The following is a 22,474-nucleotide window of genomic DNA, read 5'->3' on the forward strand; positions in this document are numbered from 1 at the left end:
CTTTTTTTTTCCTTTCCTTTTCCTTTCGTAATACACATTCTTTATTATTTCCCTCCGTTTCTTCACCCCGGGGCCGCCCTCCCGCAGCAGCCGCCCGTGAGTTGCAGCGGGGGCCGCTCCGGCTGTACGTCTGTGTGTGCGTGTCCGCCTGCCTGCGTCCCCCCGTGTCTCTCAGTGTGCCTCTCTCTCTGTGTCCGCCTAAGTGCCCGTCCGTCCGCGTGTCCCCGTCTGTGTGTGCGTGTGCGTGTGTGTACCACGGTGCACCACGGTGCCGGTTACCGGCGGCCTTTACGCGGCCCGGCCGGGGAGCTGCACGCCGCTCCGCGGAGGAGGTCCCTTCGCCTCTGCCCGCCCCGTGCCCTCTGTACCGCTCCGCGGCCCCGAGCCCGCGGGGCCTCCCCCCTCTCTGCCCCCCCCTACACTTCCCCCCCCCCCCCCCCCGGGGATGCCGCCGGGCTCCCCACGCGGCGGCGCTTCCCCTGCGGCCGCCGCCGGCCCCCGGCGGGGCCAATCAGCGGCCGTACGTCACGGCGGAACGCCGTCCTCGCGCCGCCGCGGCCAATCCACGCACAGGACGCGGCGGGCCCCGCTCCAAGGGGCGGGGCGCGGCGCGCTGACGCACGGCGGCCGCGTCATTGACGCAAGCGGCGTTGCTAAATTTAGCCGCTGGCCCCGCGCGCGGGAGGAGGCGGGGCCGGAGCCCATTGAGCGGCGGCGGCGGTAGCGCGGGGCGGGCGGGCGCGCGGCGCTATTTTTGGCCCCCCGGTTGCGGTCCGGCCAAACCAAATATAGGCGCGGGAGGGTAAAAATAGCGCCCGGCGGGGCCATTGTCACGGGGCCGCGCCCCCGCCCGCGCCCGGCTTCCTCCGCGCTCGCGGGGGGTGGGGGCCGCGGGGCCGCCCTCCGGGTCGGCGACACCCGGCGGTGCGCGGGTGGGTGCGTGGGAGGGGGTTTCCCCGCCCGGCTCCGCGGAGCGGAGGGACCGCGGGACGAACCGTTCCCCCTCCCCGCCTTCCCACCCCCCCCCCCCTTCCTCCTCCGTCCGGGACCCGCGTGGAAGCGGCGTGTTTCCGCCGCGGGGATGCCCCGCTGGGCGGCGGCGGGGATACCCCTGCGTGACGCAGCGGAGCGCGGCGGGGCGGCGGCGGTGACCTCACGGCGGCGGCTCGGGGCCTCCCCCCGGCGGCTGAGTAAGCGCCGGGAGGAGCGAGGAGGCCGGGCGGGGGGATCCCCTTTGATGGCGCTCCGGCTCGGGCCGGCGGCGCTTTCCGCGCCGTCATCTCCTCTCCGGCTGCCGGGAAGGGGCCGCGCCCCGCCGACGCCGAACGGCGGGACCGGGGGTCCCGGCAGCGCCCCGCTCCCACCCGCGCGCTCGTCCGCTGCGCGGCTCGGCCGCCTCCCCGAGCCGTCTCCCACGGCGCGCAAATAGCGTCATCCGGGGAGGCTAAAAAAAAACACCCGATCCACCCCAAAGCGACGACGAGAGAGCTTCAGAATAACCCGCCGGGCGCTATTTCGGGCGGCGCTGCGCGGGGAGCTGGAAGCGGGGGAACGGAGGCGAGCGGCCGCCGAGCCGCGGGGCCGTGCGCGGGGCCGAGCGCTTCCCGCGGGGAGCGGGGCCCGCCGCCCAGCGGGGATTTATTGCAGCAGAGGTCAGGGCCCGTGCGCTGCGTGCTCTGCGGGCAGTCGGAAGGAAATCCTTCGTGCGAGGAGCTCCCGGCAGCGGGACGAGGCGTGGGCAGAGGGAGATAAGGGCTGGGAAGAAGCGGCCGAGGGCTTGCCTCCCGCTTCTCTGCGATACGTTTGGCCATAAGCACAAGTAAGTTGGTGAGAAGCTCCTTGCTGGAGCTTGCGGTCGTCTTCTGCGAGACCAGATCTCTAATTTCTGGGGTCAAGGCGATGAAAACGCCGCTATTTGCTGCACAATTTAGGTACTCCGATCAAAAATAAATCGGCTCCAGCTGCCGTCTGTGTGTGGCATCAGCGGTGGCACAGCGGTGCTGTTTAGAAGGCCATCCGGTCCAACGTCTGAAATTCAAGTGCGCCCCTCCGCATCACATTCAAAGCTCCCTCCCTCCCTCCCTCCCTCCAGGAAGCCAGCCGCTCCTCGGCCTGCATGCTGCTTTCTAGGAAAACCCCACCAGAGGATGTCACACAACAGCTTGCACGGAAAACACCACCACCGTGGCCAAAGACTTTTCCGTGTCTGGGGCAGAGGGGTGAGGGTGGACATCATAGAATGGCTTGGGTTGGAAGGGACCTCGATCATTAGTTCCAACCTCCCAGCTGTGGGCAGGGCTGCCAAGCACTAAATCAGGCGCTAGGTTGCCCAGGACCCCATCCAGCTTGGTCTTGAACACCTCCAGGGATGGGGAGAGCCAAACGGCATTCCCCAGCTCCCAGAACCCGCCATGATCCCCGTGTTGTGCTGGGTGGCACCTCACTCATCCCTTTGAAGTGGTGAAAGCACTTTCAGGCTGGCGCTTCAGGCTGTCTGCTGGAGCGGAGGAGTTCTGTGCATCCATTCCTGCTCCAAGGATGTCTCACGTATTTTAACATTAAACGCCTATAGCGTGAAAATACTGTCATGGCCTTATGTGAACTTGCATTCTTGCCTGATGCATCCCTTCTGTCGACTGTGATTTCTGTAATAACGGCTCCTCTTCCACTCCATACTTTCCTCGAGAGCCAATAACACGGTGCTTGGGTCATTCTAAGAGCAACTTTTTACATGGGCAGGTAGTAATAGGACAAGGGGGAACAGCTTTAAACTAAAAGAGATTTAGATTCGATCTGAAGAAGAAGGTAGTACTCAGATGATGGTGGGGCACCGGCACAGGCTGTCCAGGGCAGCTGTAGATCCCCATCCCTGGAGGTGTTCAAGGCCAGGATGGGGTCTTGGTCTGGTGGAAGGTGTCTCTGCCTGTGGCAGGGGGTGGAAGTGGATGGCCTCTAGGGATGATGCCCCATCCCTAGAGACACTCAAGCTCAGGCTGCACAGGGCTCTGAGCACCCTGATGTAGCTGTAGGTGTCTCTGCTTATTGCAGGGGAGTTGGACCAGGTGACCTTTAAGAGTCTCTTCCAACTCAAATGATACTGTGATTCTATTTCTTTCAGGGGATACAGCATTAAAGACAACTGTATCCATTTCAACTTGGTCACCTAAGGCCCGTGTTGGGCTTAGGTCTGAGCCAGAGTCCTACTCCACAGAAGTATCCTGCCATACAGAGAATAAATGTAGAAGGCTCTGGTATTGATGAAGGTAAATACAGCCTTGAAAACAGGAGGTGACCCTGGTTAAAATGACCACTTGTGTCTCCCAGTGGGAAGGTGAGGTGCCTGTCTCACACAGAGGTCACGGCAGGGAAGAGGGCAAGGCCTGGGGCCTAGCTCAGCCTCTGCTGTTGTGTTTGGCGGGGTGTCCCTGCCTAAATTAAGACCTGGTCTTGACTGAATTAAGTCCCGGTCTAATCTAGCTTTCCATCACACATTCACGGTCAAAAGGTTTTAGCTTTTTTTTTTTTGTTTTTTTTTTTCACAGCTAGAGAAATGGCCAGATGGTGAATGCTCAGGTTTTCCAACTGCTGTTGGATCAAGGCCCCACATTGGAAATTTCTGCCCCAAAGGAAGAAATTTTGAGAAAGATTCAAATGATTCCAACCAAATCTTTTATGAATGTTAGAAGTATGTGCAGTATGCTTTGTTCACAATGGCTCTGTTTTCCCAGACAGAAGCTCCACCAACTGGTGGAATTGCCCTGGAATTCTGCAATACCACAGATGGGAGGCCTGAATATTCCCGGGCTGACTCAGTCTGCTCACTTTGCCTGGCTTGCAAAGACAATAGGCGATTCTTTCTCGCTTGCAGGGATCCAAAATTAAAAGTAAAGAAGGTCACACGTTGAGGGAAGGCACGACTGCCTTTCAGACGAACCCACAGACCAAACTATGATCACATTAAATGGAGGGGCTGTTGGGAATGTAATTCCTCCTGCCCACGTAAGAGCTGATTAGGAATGGGAGAAGCTGGGTCCAGACGAGGTTCAGACATGCAAGCATAGCAGATTATTAAATAAGGAGATGAAGGAACATTCAGAGGGATCTTAATTTGAGTACATTAATTATGTAATAATGAAGGAGCTTTTAACTGGATTTGTCGTGGATGCACAAGAATTCCACTTAGCTTTGGCCTTCATTCCTTCAGGACAATCTTTTTTGTGTTCACTCAAATAATAATTAAAAAAAGGGGGGGGAGAGGGGGTTAAAAAGGAGGGAAAAAAGTCAATTCTACTTAAAAATTAGTAAAGTAATAGGAATTATCATTATTGTTTTGTGAGCTATTTTCCTACGGTTTCCTTCTGAGCACCTCATTTGTATAGTTAATTCTTGACTCAGTTGCCCATCTGCAGTCCCAAAGAGTCGCCTCTTTACTTAGTGCATGGAGTGCTTTGTAAATACAACATCATGACCGCAAAGACAATCATCATTTATATCAGATAACCACTTAGGCTTCTTCAGAGGGCACTGCGATTACGGCAACGATCTCTAAATTTCCTTCTACCTACGCGTAGTGTTGCATTGGTCGCTCCTCTCCCATCTTCTCAGTCCACCTTCTCTTTCTGTCCTACTGTTTCCCTGCCCATTTATGACAGTTATCTCATGGCAGTATTATCTGAACTGCCCATCGTCAAGAGGATTCTCCACAGTTTCTTGGCTTGGATAGGACCGAGGGCTTCAGATGGGGATGAGACTGACTTGGCTGCCAAGGCAATGGACCATCAAGGTGTTGGTCTTACCTCATCTCCGTCCCAGCTCACGCCTCTGAGCAATGCCATTCATCTCTGCAGCTGGGGATTTAGGAAATGAAAGCCACACAGACGGATGAGCGCTCAGTACTATTACTGTTTATGCCTTACTGATACACAAGGCCTTGGATGCCTCAATTGCAGCGGTTCCTTCATTTCTCATATGAATAAGTGAGTAATTGACCCAAGAACGCTTAGGCTACTTCTTTCGAGCATCTTAAGGGCCAGAAGTGGGCTGTAACACCACGCTGCAGGTTAAAATAGGTTAAACGCCAGCTTTCTTCAGTTGCAAGCAGAACTTCTGGTGTCTGAATCAGCTCGGATGCAGTTGGATGAGCCGATGAATCAGCTCCACTTTCTTTTTGCCCCTGCCCTGCATATGAGAGAGCAGAGCACGGTGTACGTGCTCTCGGCTTGGGCTGCTGGTCCCAGCTCCAAAGGTGAGCTGTGAAGCCAGGCTCTGCTGTTGCGAACATCACTATGAAACCCAGCGCGGAGCTCCCGGCAGCTTCGAAATACGCCTGGGAAAGCCCGTCCGGAGAGCTGAACTAAAAGAGAAGCGGTACGGCGCTGCTCCATCCCCCTTCGACCCGACCCGTTCCCGTCCCGCCTCAGCGCCTCATGATGGCCGCCACTCTTCCCGGAAGCCGCCGGCGCGCGCCGACCGTTTATTTTCCGTGGGTTTTTCCCGCGTGGAGGAGGGGGATTCCCCCCCCCCCCAGACGCCCACGCCGTGACCTCTGCCCCGCCCCGCGCCCGTCACGCGCCGCCGTCCGCCGCCACCGCGCGGCTTCCCCCGCGGGGGCGTGGCCACGGGAGGGCGGGCACCTGACAGAGCCCACACCGCCACGGCCGGCCCCGCCCCCCGAGCGCGTGCGGGCGGCAAACAAACGGCAGGAGCGCCCCCTCCCCTCACGCCTCCTGCCGGCTATAAATAGATCACGCCGTGCGTGTGTCACGTTCCCATTACGTACGCCTTACGCTGACGCACGGGGGCGGTGCGCTCCGTGACGTCAGCGCGTGTCCGGCCAAGCTATAAATATACTTCCGGCGGCGGGCGCCAGTGGCGGCTCTCCCCGGGGAGCGGCCCGCGGCGTCGTCATGGCGACCGCGGCCTGCCTTCCTGCCGCCGGCGGGTACGGCCCGCCTCTAAGCCCGCCTCGGGCCCGGCCGCGAGGTCGTCGGCGTGCGCTCCGTAGCGGCGTGTTGATAACGGACGGCCGTATGCGGCCTCTCCTCTGGCCTGCTTACATGGCGAGCGCTGAGCTGCGGTAGCTCACGGCCACGTGTTTGAAATCGTTTGCCTTCGGGTGCTGTGAGTTGGGAGCTCAGTAGGCACTTAGCAACGGGACCAGGGCTGCGTGCAGGTGGAGCCTGTGGTGAAAGTAGCGGCTTCGGCTCTCTAGCTTCACCTGCTTGAGATGTGATGCCGAGCAGCTGGGATGCTGTGCACTGTGCAAGTTCGTTGTTAGCTGCCAGTCTGGAAATCAGTGAGCATCTTTCTGTAAAGAGCGCGTCTTGCCTGGATATCGCATTCCAGATATAGCTTCAGAGAGTGTGCATCTATTTCTGTTGTGCTGCAGAAACACAGCTAACGTACTCTGTGCTGCACAGTGGGTGTCTCGGTAGGGTTAGCTGCAGCAGCCTTCCAGGGAGTAGGCGATGCTTTTTTGGGCCCCCTTAGGCTGGCTCCCCAGCTCCCTCGCTGCCTGCGTAGATAGTTTAAGCACCAGTTTGCCACGTAACAATGCGTGTGATGGCTGATCTCACCATCTGCAGTTCATGTTAGGCCCCTGAGGGCTAAAGGTGTAGCAAGGTAATTCATTTTGCCAGCAGCTGTGCTGACTGAAGGTGCATCTCTTCCCCCAATGATTTGGAGCCTTTCTGCTGCCAGAGGTGCCGCCCCCACAGCTCTTAAGTTAATGTTGGATAAGTGAGCAGCTGGGTGAACTGTACTAATATTGCCTTGAGCACACTCAGCAGGGTTTGTACAACCACTTGCTGGCAGCAGTTTGGACTTGGTTGTGTATGGCATGTAGGTGATGACATGATACAGTGTTAATACATTCACTTAATGGAGTGATACTTGAAAGAAAACTTGCCCGCTAATTTAGGCATACAGGCAACTTTCTTGCAAGTTCATTATATCTCTGGGCTTGAGTGAGTAGGTAAGTGCTTGGCTCAGTTCAAACAGTAGTGTCTGTGGATGTGCCCACAACACTGCTTGATGCCTGAGTAACCTCTTCAGGTTACTCTTTAGGAGAGTACCTTTGACTTGCATGTTTGGGCATCCCAGATGTTTTCTAAACACAGAGGGCTGGATTCAGAGAAATGTCTGCTTGACTTAACAACCTGCTGAAAGATAATTCTGGGAAAAGGAATCCAGTTCTAGTTTTCAAAGTGATGCAAGACAGTGCAGTAATAAAATTGTTGCCTGGTTCTGGTTGTAAGCTTTCTGGGCAGGGGATCATCTCAGCTGTGGAAGACTCGTGCCTTTTATTCCTATAGTCGTGGTGTGCCTTCCAAGGAACTTTGTGATGATTGAAAATAAATTGAACTAGCAGACACTACTTAATATAACATTTATAATACAGCATGTTTTAGGAAATCCAGCTGTCCTCCTTGCTTACTGGTATGGATTATTTTTGTGCTTAATTTTGTTGGTCAACCAATAAGACTTTGTTAGTTTGCTTTAAATTATAGGGCGTAAAGTACTTATGTTACTCATCTTGTTCTTTTACATCAATGCAGTTTTAAAATACCTTTTGTTAAGAGAGCAGGTGATTTCAGTGCTTGCAGAGTTCCATTATGTTGTGTGCATGTGGGAAGTTGTGTGTGTTTAAAAACCGTTTGGAAGTGGTGCTCAGGGACATGATGTAGCGCAGGGTTGTTAGACTTAGGGTAGTATGGTTGGGTTGTGGTTGGACTTGATGATCTTTAAGGTCTTTTCCAACCCGAGCAACTGTATGATTCTATGATTCTGCAGATCAAGTGGAAGTCATGCAGGTAGTGGTGGGTTCATTAGTCATGCTTGTCCTTTCTTATCTCTAGTCAGTGTGCCTCACTATGCCAGTTTCATTGGCATATTGGACGTAGTGATGTTCTTTGAAAAGCTGAAGCATTTCTTAATCTTGCAGTTTGCTTTGAAGGTAGTACCATTTTATGATGTGTGCCATTTGTTGGAATGTCATATAGAGACTGTGTCAGCCTTCTAGGAGTTCAGATTTGATGGTGATTAACAGCTTCAGTTCTCAAGAAAAATTATTTGCTTCAACAATTGTATTATTGGGAGACGCTCAGTGGTTCTACAGTTGTTTTATCTGTAAGGTTTGTAGTTTGCTGGTGTTTCTTCCTGGACAGTACGTATGGCTACATGGGTGAGCTGAAACTAGGAGCAACTAGCAGCTAGGTTATCTGTGACTGGTTTCTTGGGACACTTTCTGCTGTTGCAGTAAGGTAGGTGATTTACAACGCTGGCAATGGGACAGCCAATATCTTTGCCTCTATCTCATGCCCCTCAGGTATGAGTTCCACACCATCAGTAGCTGTCTGGAGGGTGCTGAAAGGATGACAGGATCTAGTTATGAACAAGTCCCACAACTAATCTCACTCTGTAGGCAGTGAAGGCAAGTCACAGCTCTGTCTTCCCGGGAAAAGTTTACTTAGTATTTCTGCCCTATGATATTTCAAATAGAACTTCAGATAGAGCTGTCATCCTGTGCCATGGGTGGGCAAAATGGGATCTTTAGATGTAGTTGAACAAAAACACCATTATCAAGCTTTCATTAAACTTATCTTGTGTGTTCTGCTAATGAGCTTTATGTCAGTTGATGCCTAAAGGTTTCCCGTAGATTACAAGTTGGGCATTTAAAGGTCTTTGATAGCAAAAGCACGTGCACATACGGTGAACTCTTATCCCAAGGAACAAATCGAGTCAGGACACTTGGCTGCAGACTGAGGAAAGCTGACTTCAGCTCTCTCACTTCTCATTGCTGGTTCCCAAAGCCTTGAATTAAGAGGATGGAAAACGATGGAGAGTTGCAGGTGGTCTCGGTAGTGCTTAACATAGTCATTTTTTTGAGGAGGGGTTTCAGTTTAAATGCATGGATGGTAATTCTACCAGTGATTGTTGCTTGAATAGAGGATAAGTTAAAACAAGGAAAGAACTTTGAGAAAGCAGAGGAAGATGAACATGACTTGGAGGCATAATGACTTTTTAGGGTGTGCTAGAGAAGCAAAATACAGATTACTTTCATATTGTCTCCCCACGCTCAGATAACTCTTAATTCTCACTGTTAGGAGTAAATGTCCTCTACAATGTTGCTGTATTTGATGAAGCTCATTGACCCAGTTTCTGTAATTTCAAATGGTAAACAGTAACTATTTTTTTTTTTGCAACAACACTTGATAAGAATCTGATATTCATGTCACAGTATTGTACGTTCTTGGATTACTTGTATTTAAAAAATCTTACTTTTGGAATCCCTTTCCTGGAAGGTTTGCTCTGTAACTTAAGATAAACTGGAATATTTTAATGAGTGAAGCCATTCCAATGTTTTACAGAATTCAGCATGTCAGGTAATATTGATAAGGAAAAGTAAAGTTTGTCACGTTCTATTACTTCTATGGTGTATGCCTGTAAAAAATAACTTACTTTCTTTACCTTAAGCAAATTACTGTCGCTTCTTTTCCAGAAATGTTTCATTTTACACTAAAGAAAGGTAAGTTAGAAAGCCGTGTTTGAATCGAATGTAGCAATGTGTTTAATAGTACTAAAATGCAATTTGGTATTTGAATTACTAAAACATATTGTTTGGTGCAGTTCATCAGTATGATTGTAGCAATACTGTGTGCAAGAGTCCTTTGTTCTAAAAAAGTTTTAATTGGCATTGTTTTCCTTGTTTCCTTGTTTTTCTTTTCATGAGAAGCAAAAATGTGCCAACTTCATGATTCAAGTCTGACACTGTAAGCACAAGAGCATAAGATAATGTGGTTTGTTAATGTCACCCTTTGGTTGCAGCTTATGCTCGTGGTAATGCTGAAAAAAAAATGCCCTTCTTGTTTTCTCTGCCTTCGGTTCTTCTTCTCACTCTAATCTCTCTTCTGCCTTATGGCTTTAGAGTTTCCAGTCTGTGTTAGGTTTCCATTCTTCCACAAGAAGCCCATTCTGGACTTTCCCAGGTCACATTTCCCTAGCTGACTAGTTCATTTCTCTCTTTAAAGTGAAGTCAGGAGTGTTTTCATGTAAGTTTTGTAGGATTTTAATAAAAAGTATATTTTGACAAGGACGTTGTCTTGCAGAAGTGCTAATGAAACCTGTAGTTACTGGTTGATGTTTAAATAGTGCAGCTTTTTCTTTAACTACATTCAGCCTTTTTCTAAACATTTTTTTTATATTTCGTTTCCATTATGCACTCTTGCTATTGACTGTCATTCAAAACTGACTTTGATCATGAAGAGAAAGTGCAATGTGGTTTTGCTGTGCATGTTCAGGTATGCAATAGAGGCAGAGCTGCTTATGTGTGGTGAGATTTGTCCATTCCTTTCCATATGATGCTCTCTTCCTTCCCTGTGCTTTAGCTGGTTTGTAGCTTGGCTCACTCTTCATCAATGAAGCCAAGATTTTTGTGTTGGAGAGGTGATAAAAACTTGTGATGTGATCCTTTGGTCTCCTCTCTTAGGAGAAGAATCAGTCTGCCTGTAGCATACTTCAGGCCTCTACACAGAGTGGCAGGTAGCCGCAGAGGATTGAGGACTTTCTTCCTTTTCCTGTTCCTTCAAGGCAGTAGAAGGTGTTTGTCTTTCTACAGGTATTCTACAAACAGAATTGAAAGCACGTGAGAAAAGGCAATGTGGTCATCATTTCATCATTGGATGGGGAGTGGGCTACTGGAATGCTAGCCCTTGCAATCCTATCTCAGAGAGATCTGGTATTGTATGCATTCAGTAACTTTTTTATTTATAGCTGTGTACTTGGATATGCTTTTTACTCTTTTCAAACTCATTTGATGTTTAAAATGTGCATGGTGCACTTAGACTAATGCTTGCACTTTAGTCTTGGAAGAAGTGTTACGGAAGTAATAAAAGGTAGAAATAACCGGTGCAGCCATCTGAACTATGTTCTCATTTTGATCGAGTCTCCTCAGTCAGTAATGGGGAAAATCTAGAAAATGTGTCTGGGAAGTCAGGGGGTTGTTATTGGCTGTGCTTGTTTGGATACTGGACAATTACTGATGCAGATGGAGGGATGTCTGAACAAGGTGGATGGTGGAAATGACTGGTGATGGAACTTGATAGGACTGGTAAAACAGGAGGAGCAGAAAGTGTGAAAAATCTTGGTAATATCGGATAAGATCCCTTACAGGTCATAAATGCTGGATAAAGTGCATTGAGAGACATATATGTATATATGTATTTGAAGAACCAGAGGAAAATACTGGAAATGTCATACTGAAGTTTGGTAACTCAAGAATAAAGGCTTTGTTTGATTTTGAATTTTATGAAAACAAACTGTGTGTAGGCAAGAACTGGTTCTGTTAACCTGTACTTCTTCGAAGGATGCCTGAATTCCCTTTATAGGAATTAGTTTGCACATCTTTGTATAATAATTGTGTAGATGTGAAGATGTGAGCTTGCATGTACGCTTCCACATAAACCATAAATGTTTTCTATTTGAAAACTGTCCTAATTGCTTCTCAAAACTGAAGAAAGAAGTTTTTATGTTAAGTATTAAGCTAAAATAAATTCTTGGCTGAACAGTGTGTGGGATTCAGTAGAGTCATGGATATATAATTGTACAGATTTATTTATATTTAAATAGTTTCCTGAATTCATATTGCGCCTCTTGCTTGTATAAATACTGAATCTGCTTCCCAGTTTCACAATAGCTGTAGAAGCTGTGAATGCTTGTGCTCTAGTTGGCTACTGACTTTTAGTAGCCACTCATATGGTATAGATTTACAGAGCTGACGCAAAATGGAGCAATTTATCTCCTCCGTAGTACAGGCTGCTGAAAGCATAGCACCCTGAAGCTCTGCTCATTGCACTGTAACCCTGCTGAGTACCGAGACAAGTTCAAGGTTTTGGTTTTGGTCTTAGACTTCACAATGCTCGATGGAAGTGGCCCAAGCTGCCTTAGGGAACACCTTCTGCAGTCACGACCGCTCATGACAGCTGCATTCCACGGAAACAATGGCATTGTTGGCAAAATGGGAAATGAATGGGAGAGACAAACTGCTTCTGCAGTTAGCCCACAACTGAGGGAATCATTCCTGGAACACATCAGAATGACTGTAAACCTCACTGTCCTCGGAATGAAGCGTGAAATTCACTTGCTTCAATCAAGACGTTCCATACCAAACAGAAAAAAATCCCTGAGGTGTGGACAGGGATGATCTCAGTTTCTTTTTAAAAAGAACTCCAAGTATAACAACGTATGTGGAAGTATAGGAAAAAAAAAAATAGTGTAATTTTGTCCACTGTTCCTATACAGCTCTTAGGAGTCTTTTGTGTGGTTCCCATACTGAGAGCTTTCAATCTCCTGGCCAGTGATAAATAAAAATGCTAATTGAGCTTGTTCTTTGAGTGAGGAAAAATACCAGTTGAAGAGAAGACAATAGAAAGCTAAGTACAAGAGCAACACAGAAGAGTTTTCTTAAATTTTAACTTCACTTTTATTTTTCTACGTCTCCTTAATGTAGTACTTTTTACAGATGTGTTGTTGATTGTTGAAATGCAGCTGTTGCAGAAGCATTGTGAATGTTCCTGGGATGAGAACCTCACTGATATGTCATAGATCTCATTTGTCTGAGAGCTGGTAGGTTAAGTAGGAGAGAGAAAATATGACATCCCTTTTTACCCAGAAGAGCACTGGGTGATCTTGATGTCCTGTCTGGTTGTTGTAGTCCTTTTGATCTCTTGTTAAATTTTGGGCCTGAGCCCAAAGAATTAGCCTGTTCTGATATGGATAACATGGCTCAGTCTTCAAAAATGCTGATATGACAGAAATCCACCAAGTCCTGGGTGTCATTACAGACTGACTGGGGACTGAGCGTTTGCTGTTCCAGAGGAAGCTTGTGGGTGTCGGGTTCAGAACAAGAGGAGGTGGTTTCTTTGCACAACGTGTAGCTAAGCTATGAATTCCTGTGAATGCCCAAGGACATTATGAATGCTAGAAGTTTGCCTGAATCCAAGGAGAGAGTAAACAACTGCATGGAAAAGAGAGCCATCAGCAGGTATAAAGAAAGAACATTAAGAAAAAAACAGCCATCAAGAGTAGAAAGACACACTGTACAAACTCAGGAGGGGCTGAGAGTGAAGAGTCTTCCAGAGCTGTGTTCTGGTGCTGTTGCTTAAGCATCTTTCTTTTTAGTCAATATTGCACAGAACGCTTGGTTAGGAGGAGCACTGATCTGACACAGTGCAGCTGTCTCTGTGCTCTATGTTTAAAAGCAATCTGGGGAGAACGGAGGGAATGATAAAGCTCGCAGACATCAAAGCTAAAGCTGGCTGAGAAGCAGTGCAGAAGATCTTGCAATTCTGCGTGACTGAGTGAGAAAATGGCAGATGAAATTTGGAATCGATAAATGCAAAATAATGCACACGGAGAAAAACAACTAATTATACATACACAGTGATGCGCTCTAAATTACCTATTATCACTCAGGAAGGATCCTGGACTCATTGTGAATGGTTCTGTGAAAATGTCAGCCTGATACTCAATGGAGGTCAAAAAGGCAAGTACAACAATATTAGGAACGGGTAGAAAGAGCTAAAAGGGAAAGGGGGGGCGGGGGGGAACAACCTATCAGGCTGTTTAATGGACCCATGGAGATCTTGAAAACTGCATGCATTTTGGGCCACCGTATAAGAAGGAAGATATAGCAGAATTGGGATAAAAAGCTGAAAACTGGAACAGGCGTCATTGAAATATTTTTCATCTGAGGACAGAAAAGTTTTTCATCTTAAACAATAGATTTCAGAAGGGGGAGATTAAATATGATAGCTCTCTGCGGAGGCACAAATGGTGAGGAGGGCACAGAGCAAATTAAGGTTTCTTTTTCAATAATATACCAAATGAAGTCTTCAGGATGTAAAAACAGGAAAGAGGAAGCACTGTTAGAGGGGGAAAAACAAAATAATTACACCATGGCACATCGCTGCAGGCAGTTTGAATAAATAGGTTAAAGCAGTGATTTGAGAGATTAGTGGGACAAAGGTCCATCAGGGATTGCTAACACAAAGGTGGTGATGCTTCTGCTGGTTCAGGAAGAGCTTCAGTTGCCTACAGCCAAACAGTGTACTCTTCCCAGTGCAATCACATTACATTCACTGTCAGGGACAGTGTCAGTGACTTTATGGTGTGTGTGTGGAGCAACCACCCATCCCAGGCACTGGTGTGGGCAGCAGTTGCTGTGATGGATGGTGCTGTGGATTGTAGCAGGTGAAACGTCTCATTCACAGCACTTGCTGAGCAGTTGAGGGAAGATTTGCTTTGCTCTTCAGTATGAGAAGATGAAAGTAACTGAAATTCAGCATAAAAAGCATGCAGAAAGCCGTGGCATGTTCTGGTCCCATCTGCATGTTGATTCAGTGTGTGACTTGTAATATCAAAATGTTTATGACCTTTCAGTAGGTTGGTGAGAGACGATACGTGGGGCTTTCTGAGGGCGTATAATCTCGAGTGCATCTTAGTAATGTCAGAGAATGTTTTTTGATTTCTCACTGCAAAACCTCATTCTTTCTTCCCCCAAGTTTGTCTTGGTGTCTTTTTCAGCCGAGTATCAATTTCATAGGGACAGAGGGGATGGTGCTGTTGAAGTTCGAGGCAGAGGAGATGAAGGATTAGGTACTGCCGATGTGCCAGTGATGCTGCAGCCCAAGCTCCATTGCTGGGTGATTCCACAACAGCACAGGAGAAAGGGTTGGCAGCAACTACACATATGTGGCTTCTCAGCCAGACCACTGTCTATGCACGAGGAGCTGGCTGTAGCAACCCTGAGTGGGTCCTAGGCTGGAGGTGTCATCCGAGAACGTACTTATTTTTGTCTCTGAAGCCTTTCTAAAGCAAGACAGGAATGAGGAATGTTAGGTGTTCTTACTGAAATCTGTGTTTTTGTGAACATGTGGACTCAGGGAAAAACATAACAAATAAAACAATCTTGTTAATATATGTACATACAAGAGGGCAAATCCTTTTGCTGGACCACAGTCTAATAATAAAAAGAGAAAATGGAACTTATGATGCTATTTTTTATTAAGTCTTCAAATACAAACTCTGCATCTCCTATTGTCATTGCCCCTTTTTTTAAAAACCCACAGCATATAAAGCAAGCAAGATAATGCTGAAATATAAATTTCCTAGTGTTGATTTGCTTAGTATCTGTTAAAAAAGAATAAGAAGGTGGCCCCAGGGAAAGTGTCTTCTGAATCAAATTGAAAGTGTTAATAGAGATTCTGTGGTTAAAACTTCTGCATGATAAAACGTTCTGGGTATTGGCGTTTGATGTCCCATCTTCTATACAAGACAGTATTTAGGTAACTAGGGGTATGCCACCTTCTAAAATTAATGAACAATGCTAAGTGATTTTTAACTTCTAAAAACAGATTATATATATATATATATATATCTGTTGTATATATTGTGTGTGTATATATATATATATACACAAACAGGTGTGTGCGTGTGCTGTTTCTTTTCATTGCTAGACTATTTTTGTCATAAACACAGCGTTACTCACAACTCCTTTAACCAGATCTTTGCTGAGGGCCTTAAGCATTCATTTCATTGTTGGAAAAGGGACTTCCAACCTTTCACTTTGCAGACTCAGAAAAAATGTGTAGTGGTGGAAGGAATGCCTGTAGAGCACATTTAAGCCTGTGAGAGTGATCTCTGTAGTTCTGTGGTCTCTGAATTCACTAGTGCTTTGGGGAGTATCCAGAACTCAAAACAGCTTACTAACATTTTTTTAAATGACATTAAAGAAAAAAATATATAAAAAAAACCCTAACCTTCAGCATGTTCTTTGCATGGGAACTAACAAGTTATGCCAGGTACGTTACTGGCTTTGCTAGTAGCTTGCTCTGCACGTTTCTGCAGGCATCGGCTAGAGTTTTCTTTCTAGAAGCTAGCGAGTGACTACATCAAATTAAATTACGCTGAACCAATGGGATCCATTTCAAGTCTTCCTGCCATGCAAAGGAAGTTATGAGCTGGTTGAGAAAATGGTGTTCTGTTCAAATATTACTCCGTGAGTCATCAATTCTTCATCGTTATGAAAACTGATGAAATATCCTTTTCTTGTCTGTTTGTTTGTTCTTTTAGGAATTTAGTCAATTCTCCGTTAGTACTGGCTAGGTCAGCATGGAGGTCAGACCTACTAGTTTTGACCCCTTAGTTCCCTCTTTATGCTCTTATGCTTAGTATTTCACATTTCCAGAGACCAAAATTGACTAAAATGATAATTTAAATGCCATGCATGATTAGTTTTGCAGTTTGGGGAAAATTTTAAGTTTTTGGTTTTGTCTTGACCTGTTACAACACAGAATTCAGCTAACTGGGGGATTATGCCATACTCATTGAATTCCACTGGTCTTAAATTTTATCCTTGATGGCAGTGCCTTCTGACCATGGATGTATTATGGTGTCACTAAAATAGAGTGCAACCCTGAAATAACCAAAAAATGCAAAAGATAGTGAGCTCATGAGAAAAATCCCAGTCCATTCTTGTAGATGTCATCCTGGCAATCAGCCTGTTAAGAGGGAAAGCTTATTAATTTTACAGCATTCTGAACTTAACTGTAAAATCATTTTCTTTAGTAAAAAATGGTGCCTTTGCTGATCCTATGCATGTAACTCAACCACTCGTGAAATTTGAAGCAGAGAGAACTGTGAAGTTGCGAAGTCCTTCTTAGTGGGATGAAAGATCAAAGGTGCAACACGTGCACGTGGCATGTGTATTTCTAACACTTCTCTCTTTGCTCTGCTTGTTCCTTTATATCTTTTTCTCATTCTGAGTAGAAGTCAGGAGGTCAGGATGGAGCAGGAGGAATGTACTCACCAGAGCTGTTTTTTTCCTGATTCTCTCCTGATGAGGACTTCTGAGTCTCCTTGGAGGATGGAACTTATAGTTCAGGCTCCCAGTGCAGTAGAGTCAGTGGTATGATGTCTGGTCCATGTATCTGGTGGATGCGCATTTGGCACTGTGGTTTCTACAGTGAGCTTTTGTGTGGAAGCAACTTGCTCAGTGAAATAATTTCTCTCACAGCGAGTAAAATAAACTGGGCCAAAAAGAGAAATTTTGCCAGCTAGGTGGAGCTCCCCCACTAAGTTTATTCTTTACTAGATTTTGTACAGCCTTTGTCGCTATTACTAAACCTGTAAATTCAGTTAATAGATGGCCAATTTACAAAGAAAACTAAAACCAGAATGTAGGAGAAACTTCTCCATGGTTGTTGCCATAGGAGGGAAGTGCAGAGCAAGCTGGACTGTATGGACCCACGCATCTGCTGAGGCTGGGGTGCTCTGTGCTGTTTTACTCCTTCAGCACAAACCTAGGGGTGTTGGCTACTCTAACTTCATCCTAGATAATGCAGTCTAAAAAAATACCTTGCTCTGACTCCAACATGGCCCACGGGTTGCTATAAGATAAGCTTATAGTTTAACTGTAACAAACACCTGTTCGTAGCAAAACTTACTTGTTCATCCCCCTGGAGGTCATTCTTCTCTAAGCCTGGCGTCCTCTGTTTCCATACTTAGCTGAGTCTCTGGACAGTCCTGCATCGAGCAACTTCTGCCTGTGTGTTCAGAAAGGAGGAGCCTTCTCCCTGCAACCTGAGGCGTGATGGCCAGGTGTGATTCATCCATTTTTATCCCGTCTCCACAGTGAAGAGTCTGCAGGACATTTTAGGCCTTGATGAGGGGGAAGACTCTTTAATGTTGTGATAGGACAAGGAGAAATGGTATCAGGCAAAAACCAGGGGAGATTTAGATTAGATATAAGAAAAAAGTTTTTTACAATAAGTGTGGTGAAGCACTGGCACAGGTTGCCCGGAGAGCTGGTGGATGCCCCATCCCTGGAGATACTCGAGGTCAGGCTGGACAGGGCTCTGAGCAACCTGACATAGCTGTAGGTATCCCTGTTCATTGCAGGAGAGTTGGACAAAATGACCTTTAAATGGCACTTCCAACTCAAACAATTGTATGATTCCATGATTAGGTGTCCGTGATAGGCTTTTGGTGATGATGAAGACACTTGGCCTTGAGTAGCTTCCAGTAAGTATGTGATATAAAGTTTAGTACATGGCTTTGTTGTTAGCTCAGGAAGAAATATAGAACCCAGATTGCTGTTTTCCAGGGAATTCATGTTTTGGAAAACCACAGCTTTGTTGTGGTTGTGAGGAGAGCCTAATGTATATCCTCATTGGTGTTTAAAATAATGCGTCTTATTTTGTGAAAAGCACACGTACGATCAGTTACTGTTGCTCAGCTACTGAACGGCAATTCATTAAGCTACAGTAATTTGTTTAATTTTTGCTGTGGTACCCATATGCTGGAGCAACAAGTTATGATTCGGGATTTGAAATAAAATAGAGCTATTAAGAAGCTAATTTATTTTTCCATGGACCTAGTTTTCAAAGTAAAAGTGAACTTTTTAAGGACTATACTGTCTTTGTAAGTACTCATATGATTAAATAAAGCTTGGTTTAAACAAAAATAGATAGTGAACAAATAACTTTCTTTGCCAAAAGTCAAAGACATTGGTTTGAAGCTAGATCTCTCCAGAGGATATTTCATGTATATGTGTTTCTGTTGTAATATGTCACTAGACTTCTGCGGTCATGTATGGAATATATTCAACTATTAGCAATCAGTGTTTCAATTCACCAAAATAGCCAATTAAAAGGAGAAAATCAGAACCATGTTGTAGCATTAATAATGGCAATAGAAGACTTTTAGATTGAGGCAAGTCCTTCTTATGTTTCCTCTGAGGATATGCATACATTAGTATAATGGGAAAATGTCTTTCAGTTCTTTAATTCCACCCTGGCAAAATTTCAAAGAGTTTAAAGAATTATTTTAGTTTGGATATTGAATGAAGACAAGGTCTGAGATTCCTCTTTGACTGATTTCTGAAGAGCAAAGCACTGGGGAGAATCAGCCTCCCATCAGTTAATGTCTTGTGTTTTCATAACTAATGGTGCCACATGTGCACCTTCTATCACAGCTTAGGAAGAACATGGAATAAGGAACATCAGCAAGAGAAGGGCAGAATTTGTAGGAAGCCTTAGAGAATCGTTCTTACATGCCTGACTGGAGTGCTAACTGCATTTATGATGCTATGGGAAGAAGGACATTTCAACTGAACGCTAATTGAATTGTATAAATATAGGATTCTTTTGTCATGAAACCAAATGTATGCATACGTATTATTTGTTAATCTAATCAGAAGACTGTTGAGCTTAAAACCTATAGATGATGTTAAAGCTCGGTAGCTTGTGTATTTATTTACATTTTAAATTCCATTCATTTATTAACTGAAGATCTTTTAGTTTAATGTACAGAATAATTATATTATGCATTCTGTTTATTTCCATTGCACTGTAGACATAAGCTGTGTCATGAGAATTTTTTGTAGTTGCTTTTGACCACATCTAAATTTTGATAGAAGGTGTGGATTTTTGGCTTCTGTCTCAGGGAACAGATTCCATTACCTCTGCACCTTTCTAGCTGATGATTTTGAGCTGAGGAGTGACCTGAGATTCACTGGGTAATATTGGCTGTTGGTTTGTGTCAAATATCTGAATAAGTGACATGCATTAATGACTCAGTACGTATGCCAGTACTATAGGAAATACTCTGGGTACAATGCTGTTCTTGTCATCAGATTTGCTACTTAAAACAAAGAAACCAAAACCAACCAACCAAACTAAAAAGACTTCCTCCTTAGCAGAACTATGTAAGAAAACCTTCATGGTCAGGACATACATACTCACCAAGTGATGTTAATGCAGGTGCTCTACTGCCAACTCCAAGTATTGGGCCTTGTAATGTATTGCATCAATATACTCCAGAGTACTTTAAAGAGCTGTACCAAAGGTTTGCCATCGGTAGTAATGAGAGCTGTGGTAATGTGTGAATAGAGGGAAGATCATTAGGTTAAAGACACAATAGCCTTCTTGTTCGGTGAGGGTGGTGAGACACTGGAACAGGTTGCCCGGAGAGGTTGTGGATGTCCCCTCCCTGTAAGCATTGAAGGCCAGGCTGGATGGGGCTTTGAGCAACCTGGTCTATAGGGAGGTGTCCCTGCCTATAGCAGGGGGTTTGGAACTAGGTGATCTTAATTGTCCCTTACAACCCAAACCATTCTGTGGTTCTTCAGACCATTTCCACAGAAGGCGAGTGTGCATTTCAGTGCTTGTAATAAAGCAGGATTACATCTCAGCTCTAATAACTGGAGTCACTAGTCAGATTTCAGTCAGTGATGCAAACAATGATTTATATGTAACTGTATGGTAATGGCAGGGGAGTCCCCCTCCTTGAGGCAACGTAGAGGTATGAAGTTATAAATCTTCAGATCTTGAAAGTTCACCCTGAAGTAAATTGCAGGCTGAGCAGGGCCAAATGCGGGATCCTGACAGGCATCGCTTTGTTCTGAGTCAGTCGCTTAAGGCTGTGGTGACAGCCGCTGACTTTGCAAATAGCAGAGCTGGCTGAGGATGTCAGAATATCATGTCTTCATTGCCGGCCTTGCTGCTGAAAAGTATCACCCAGATAAATCTTGTAATGGAAGTAAGTGCGCTTACCTCATCCACGACAGGCACAGCTAGGTTAGGTTAAAACAGCTGATGACCTCGCCAGCCGGACTGATGTGAGTGCTCATGCAAGCTCTTCTGTTAGCTGGGCTATGCAAGCAGTAACCCGCAGCAGGTGGGCTATGAGCAGCGATCAGAAGTGGTGGCAAGTTCATCCTACACAAGTAGGATCTGAAAGAGGATACAAATACGCAGAAAGTTTGTTCTTACTCATCCAGCTGCCGTTACATTGGTATAGTTGTAAGAATACAACTTCCCCTTCCCTGAACACAATTAATATTAGTACAACTTTGTATACCAGCAGAAGGAATTTTATTCTCGTTACTACATCTTTATTTGCCTCATAGTGTTGCTGAAGACATTTTACTGAACCCTTTACTGAAATTGTTTAGTAGCTAGAAAAAGCAAGCCTCTAAGTATTCCTGTGATTGCCTGGTGGCATTGCAAAGTAAGGTAAAATGTTAAATCAGAGTATCTTTTTTGAGTAGTGTAAACTATTCATAATAAATTGGACAAGCTTTTTTCCCCCCTCACCTTGGCTGCAGAGTACGAATATTTAAAGGCTTCTCGGTCCTTTGCTGACTGTGCACTGCTTTTATTTCTGGCCTCCAATCTGCGAAGAGAGACTCAGAAAAGGAAGTGAAAAATATGTAACAAGTTGAGCTAGTTTTAATTTCTAGCAGAGTTGTTACAACATCCGTCCACGAGCCTGCAGGGAACATAAGTATTGTGAAAAGGAAAGTTTCATGCGTGCTTAGATGCTGTTGTAGGTTTACTAGTTTAATGTCAGCAAATGGAGTGACCTTGTATCCCGAGGCTCGTGACTAGGAACATGCTGCCCTCCAGAATGAGTGTAATTTACATATGTTTTTTCTTATTTCTGTATACTATCTGATTCATTAATATGTATATACGTATTTGCTTCCTAGAGTACTTTGTTAAACTGACTCAATCTAGATGTATTGCATAACTGTTTCTGAAAATAATACACCTCTTAGAGAGTGGCAGGGGTTTTCAGAACCATTTCAGTGTAAAGAGACTGGTTCAGAACTGCATCTTGTTTCAAAAGAAAAATCCTCATGAAATGTATTAGCACAGCAAAGGCTATTACTGTCTTTGTATCGTAAATGTAAATGAACTCCTCAGCCATTAATGGAAGGTTGTAAAGGTAACAACTGATATTTTACGTATATGCTAGAGGAGGAAGAAGTACAAATACTATCATGATGAGATTAACATGGCCAGGTGTGGATACAGTTTATAATGTCAGGGAATGAGCAGCTGTTGTCTTTTTTTGTTTGTGATGGTGGGTCTGGTAAGTGAAGATTGCACATATGGCAGAGTTTCTCTGATATTAGAAGCTGTGTGCTTCTTATACCTGCAGACTGTTGTGCACTTTTGGTTACAGTAACGGTGTCTGCTGAATGAAAATATGCGTGTTTCTCTACAGTCTTTAGAGCACTAATTGCAGCTGTTCCTGCTTATCTGCTGTCTGTTGTTGTCCTCACTGATGACCATTCCTAATATGTCTATATTCCCTAAAGCAATATTTATGGGACTCTTGCACTATTCTGAGGCTGTTTGGGATATCTGATGGAGCAGTTTTCAACAAAAACATGTTTTTAAAAAGCACTAACAATTGACAGAATGTAGGCCCAGTACTTCACTTTGTCTCTGCATCTTGCTGACAGCTTTCTTACATATGCACACAAAAGAATGCCATTCATCCTGGGGGGTACAGGGACAGGAAGAAAGGTGAAAACAGTAGAGCCAAGGACAGAAAAAAAAGAAAAGGAAACTGAAACCTCACTAAGATAAACTAAGACTTGTCACTTCAAAAAGCAGTTGAGTATTTA

At 45.5% G+C, this 22,474-nt stretch overlaps 2 long non-coding RNA genes across 4 annotated transcripts; one reads left to right on the forward strand and one right to left on the reverse strand.

Annotated features, from left to right (window-relative positions):
• Nucleotides 1-967: 967 nt before the first annotated feature.
• LOC121110094 lies at nucleotides 968-2,583 on the forward strand. Its single transcript, XR_005857890.2, has 2 exons — nucleotides 968-1,819; nucleotides 1,932-2,583. It is a non-coding gene; the product is annotated as an uncharacterized LOC121110094 (long non-coding RNA).
• Nucleotides 2,584-12,193: 9,610 nt separating this feature from the next.
• LOC107052672 lies at nucleotides 12,194-20,676 on the reverse strand. Of its 3 annotated transcripts, XR_005857901.2 has the most exons (5): nucleotides 20,610-20,676; nucleotides 19,800-19,926; nucleotides 17,502-17,697; nucleotides 16,865-16,985; nucleotides 12,194-16,556 (listed from the first exon to the last, which is right to left on the reverse strand). It is a non-coding gene; the product is annotated as an uncharacterized LOC107052672 (long non-coding RNA). The 3 variants fall into 3 exon arrangements; XR_005857902.2 differs by having other exon boundaries at nucleotides 12,194-17,025; XR_005857903.2 differs by having other exon boundaries at nucleotides 12,194-14,865; nucleotides 16,865-17,697.
• Nucleotides 20,677-22,474: the final 1,798 nt, after the last annotated feature.

This window comes from Gallus gallus, chromosome 2 (assembly GCF_016699485.2).
Source record: "Gallus gallus isolate bGalGal1 chromosome 2, bGalGal1.mat.broiler.GRCg7b, whole genome shotgun sequence".
Taxonomy (NCBI): domain Eukaryota; kingdom Metazoa; phylum Chordata; class Aves; order Galliformes; family Phasianidae; genus Gallus; species Gallus gallus.